Below are 5,561 nucleotides of genomic sequence, written 5' to 3' on the forward strand. Positions count from 1 at the left end.
GTTTCTCCTGATGTTCAAGACCTTTCCTTGCTTCTGATGGTGCTCTGGAAGTTCCACCTGTAATTTATACAAGAAAAACATTAATTTTACTAATTGTTAATAAAAGTTATAAACAATTTCCGACGAATCTACCGAATTCAATGGTTAATTCAGTGCGAAATTAACATGTTAAGCAGTTCTATTAAGGTAAAGCTTACAATAATTTTATTTAACACTTGCAACAGTTATAAACAACCATCTAAATTGTTATTTAGCAAGAAACGCTAGTTATTCTACAATTAAAATACTTCAAAGTAAAGTTTAAACTTTATTTCACTATCTACTCGCTACAAGTAATGTTAAACGAATGAAATATTTATAATAAATGTTAACTGTAAAATGCCTGTTGAGTGCAATTGTTAATTCAATACGAAATTAACAATTTAAGCTATTTTATTAGGTTAAAGCATGCAGTAATTCTATTTAAGACTTCCAATAATGATAAACTACCATCTAAATCATTATTTAACACGAAACACTAATTATTCACTAATTAAAGTGCTTGTAAACGAAGTAGAAACTTTATTTTACTATCTACTAGCTACATAATTTTGCATTGCAATATTGTTTAAACAACTAGTTTCTTGCAATGGACAACAACAATACTTACAATATACTGTCAAATGCTGTAAAACAATAACGATATATTATAACCATTTCTAAAATACATTTTATACAATAAGTAGAGTACTGAATTTTTTCGAAATCAGCAAGTAGTGTAAGTCGGTCACTTTTTACACATGCCAACATTCTCTAAGTACGAATAAATCCCAATATTCGATGCGGAAATCTAGTAAACCAGCTTAATTTACCAATTTATTAAAGTTTCTGTTTTATTTTCAAGAACCTACTTTATTTGAAGAAAAATTAATGTTTCTTGCTGAATAACAATTAAATTTTCTCGTGAATTACAGATTCAAGTTTCAAATTACCACAGGAATCAACGAAAGGACTTCAGCATCAGGGAGAACGAAGAACTGCAATTATTTATTGTAAAATAACGTTACAAAGTGTACTTTACAAAAAATTAAAATATACCAATATTATTTGAAACATTTCGCAGTCCATTCATTTCTCCCTTACACACACACCTATTTCCTTTCGCGAAATACTCATTCTTCGAACAATATTCCTTCAGAAAATTAAAACAAACTGGGTCCAAGCATAGTTACGATAATCGAGAAAAATCCCTCCAGAACAGCTCCAAGAAGAATTACACCAGCGAAACAATGATCAATATCGCTCTATCAACTCTCAAGAATATCCCACACACCCAGAAACGCCGAATTTCACGCGAATCTCTGGCAAACCACGAACCGTCGCGTCGGCGAAAGCCAGAAAAGGAAACACTCGGCGGAGTGTTTTGCCGGCTTTCGATGCTCGCCAGAGCATCGCCCGTGGAATTATTTCATTTCAAGCTGAAATAAGCAGACGAAGGGTAAGCCGGTCTGAAATTGCGGCCAACGAAGAGTCGCTCGTTCTCCGTCCGACTTCGCGGCGAATCCACAACTGGATAAAATAATGCACGCTGGCGAACCAACCCGGGGTTCGTGTGTATACGTGTAAAGGTGGGGAAAGCGGCCTGCGAGAGCAAAAAGACGGAAGGGCGCGGCCGGTTTTCCGGTCTCGCCTAATATTTCCCTCGACGAATTTTTCATCCTGCCAACTCTCGCTCCGGGCTCGCGTGAAATCCGTTTCGAGGGAATCCATTGTTCCTCCCCCTAGCTACATACATGCACACACCTTCCAGAGAGAGAGAGACAGAAGGTTCGTTAATGTTCTTCGCGCGAGCGCGACCCTTTCGACGATCATAGAGACTCGCGGTGGATTGAAAATAGTTTCGAGACTTTTCTCGTTACGTGGTAATTGATCGTTGAATTGGAGATTTCTTCGGGTATTGTCGCAGGATCGATAGAATTTCGCGTGAGTGTTTTGTGCGGAACGAGAGTCGCGTGAATGAGGTGCGAACGAAGAGTGTTTGGGGGTGAGAATAGTCGGCGGAAAGCGATATAACGAGGTCTGAGGACGAGTGGTGCATGGACAGTCGAAGGCAGAGGTGGATAGGAGTGAACACGTCTGTGTGGAACGATGAAGAGGGAGAAAATGTGCAAGAGTTTGGGAGATACTTGTGCGGGGTCAAAGTGGAAAAGTGGAGGACAGAGCGGAGACAAGGTGGGTAATAGAGTCGGTGTGGTTTTGAGAGACAATAGCACAGTCGTGTGTGGAATTATGTCAAGTTTAGGTGTACTGTTTTGTCATCTGTTAACCCTTTCGCCCTAAATTAGCGTGGCTGTTGAACAGTAGCTGTAGAATCTCTTATTTTCGCTGGAACGATTTCAAATTTGTTTCGTTAAGTTAAGGTAGAAATGCAGATAAGATGAAATTAAGGCTAGAAGTGTATCAAACGGCGCGAACTATACACTGTGAGTAAATTTTCAAAGTGCCAACAGCAATGAAAGGGTTAAATACATTCGTTTTTAAATTACACCCGCCCAATCTTCCAGAGATTCGTTTAGCTTGTATATTTCTTCTTTGTCCCAATTTATGCATAGTCTTCTATGTAAACAGAGCACTCTGTTCAAGCATTTAGGCGACGTGAAAATTGTTTTTAATTATAAGAGGATTTTGTGCAATTTTAATAAATGGAAATGAAATAGAAAATCCCTTCTGGTAGTTTCGTTTTTCATTAAATGGTAGCTCGGCGAGTCTGATAGGATTTAGAATTTTCCATTGTGGCAACAAACACACCAGGTTTATATTTCAACCTGTTGACCAGTTTTGATGGTTTACCTCTCAGATTTTTAGTTTCGGGTATTTTCTGTGTCGTACAATTTTTTCTGTACACAAAATACTAAGGATTTTTGTAAATAGAATAAGTGTTCAAATTGTATTCGCTGTACGTTTCTTTTCCGATACAAAAGGATTTCCTTAAAATTCGTTACACGTGACCGTATTTTTAAATAGGACAACGTTTTCCATGGAATTTTCACCGCGGTATAATATCGGTTCTTCAGTAATTCGCAATAAATTCCGCAAGCTACACCAGCTGTAGGAAGTTTTTCAATTTCTGCGATGCAATCCCCGGCGTTGCTTAATTCCCGACCTTTTCACCTCGAAAACGAGATCAACTGAAATCTGTAGCTCATCAAATCTACCTGTTCCCTAAACTTTTAATCATAGCTCCAAACATTTTTGTATAACTCCAATTTCACAAGTTCCCGAAGATTTGCGGACGACTGGCAAACTTCACGAAAACTCTCCTATGAATTTCCTCCTACGAAGTTACGCGCGATTTTTTGAAAGTTCAGCTCGTTTCGAAAGCTCCGCCAAGCGTGAGCAACCTAACCAAAATGATTTCACTCGAAGAAAAACAATTCACCGTGCGCGAAGTTAACACAAACTCGACGTCGAACGGACGAGAAGAAAATTCGAAACTGGCGAAAAATCAGGGACTGTCGACAAATTTCGATTTCTCATCCACGATGCGTTCCTTTTCGTGGTTTAGATTCAAGTTTCATTCGTGAAACACAGCTTTTATAAGCTAGTTTATGCAAAATTGACTTCTACGGGGAGGACGCATACGTGTCGGTCGTTATTAACCCATTCGCGACTAGCGCCGGTTATATCCGGCATGCGCTAAATGCTTCACACTGGCTAGCGCCGGTTATATCCGGCACCCGCTAAGCGCGTCGCAATGGCTCGCGCCTCGACAACTCAAAGTGAAGATTTATTTTGAAATACAGAACAAGGCCTCAACAACATTCCCTTCATCCGATACACCCTTACGTCCTCTGCTCTTCTAACGAAATCTTCTAAGATTCGAAAAAACGCGAGACACTCTTAATGTGTATGGTGTGCACTGATTACCTAAGTCATTTTTTTGAAAAAGAATTTTTCTTTTTGTGGGATACTGTAACGCGGGAAATAGAGTGCAATTTAGGTTCCAGTGACGTCGCTTTCTGGACCAAATTTAATTAACCCAAAATTACAAATTCAGAATTTGTATGTTCTTTTTTCTTATCGCGTTATACTTATATTATTATCGGGATTCTACCGTATTTCGATTTTTCGACTGTCCACTTTGAATATTTTATATCCACTATAGTTTTCAAGATATGCAGGAAAATAGGGAAACACACACTAGCCTTTAAAGCGCGTTTTCACCCCGAAGAACCAAAAAGTATCGAAAGAAGAAGGAAAAGAAAAATTGCCTGATACTTCTACCGAGGTCCTCGGCAAACCTGCAATTTAAAAAAAAATCGGAGTGCTGGGGTTACCGAAATTTCTTCGTAAATCAAGAATCTGAAACCACCGAATTTATCACTTATTTTATAACTGCGAAGAAATGAGAAATAACTTTTGCAAAGTAGTCGAAAATTGAACCATTAAACAGAGTCGATAGCAAAAATACCAAAATGGAAAATCGAGAAGTTTAAATATCTCTGAAAACGAAAAGTACCTACGTATATAACTTAGGCCACTTTCACAATCACCGACACAAACCTCTAAAAATCTGTAATCACCGAAGAGTTAAACACCCGATTGATTTCCACATACACGAAACGCGCCGACAACTACGCAACATTCAGTTAATTAATTACCACCTATCTGTCGGTCGTTACCAAGTTTGCAGAGTGATTCAGGTCTTTCAGCTAGTTCTCAAAGAACCGGACTCCGTTCCGGTAGCTTCGAACTGCAGGAACGAATTTATCAGCTTTCAGCCGGCGTGTGCCACGGGCAGAGCATTATTCCGCTTGGCCAAAGTTGTATCGTTGCTCGGGGAATTGAATTTCGAGAGGGCCTTGCCCCGAAAGTCCAGCGACGAAGAAACGCGTATTAATGGAAAAGAAGACACGACGAGCCTTCTCTCTACTCCCTGTTTTCGTTCGCGTAATTGCGCGTCTACCATGAACACGAGATATCATCAATTAGGAACCTTTGTCTCTTCTAGTTTCCGTGCAATTTGTTAGCCCGCTTATGGAACAACAGCCCGCCTATGCGTTCCCGATATCAGCGTGATAGCACATTCTTGTTCTTGATGAAATTCTATCTCGATTAGACAGGTCCGGGAAAGCGAGTTGATTTATTCTGAACGGTGCTGATTTATTCACGATTCTTGTTGTGTATTGTGTTCAAGCGTGTGTTTGATACTTTGGAGTGATGGATTGGAGAGTTTGATGAAGAATTACTTGTAAAAAAGGAATTTTTCTTAATATACCGATAACAGAAAGAATGACAATACCAGTGTTATCATTCATAGTGAAATATTAGCTGACAGTAATAAATTTCTACGTTAATTATTATTGTTACAATAATGAGGAATTATTGTACTTGCAATAATTATTATTAGTGTAGTATTAGTAAAAAGGAAAACTACTATTAGACTACTGACTGTCAATAGTAATTGGTTTTTTACTAATATTGTACTAATAATAATTATTACTAGTATAATAATTAATCACTGTTACAGTAATAATAACTACTGTGAAAATTTATTACTATCCGGTGATATTTCACTAATT

This window comes from Habropoda laboriosa, unplaced genomic scaffold (genome assembly GCF_001263275.1).
Source record: "Habropoda laboriosa isolate 0110345459 unplaced genomic scaffold, ASM126327v1 scaffold126, whole genome shotgun sequence".
Classification (NCBI taxonomy): Eukaryota; Metazoa; Arthropoda; class Insecta; order Hymenoptera; family Apidae; genus Habropoda; species Habropoda laboriosa.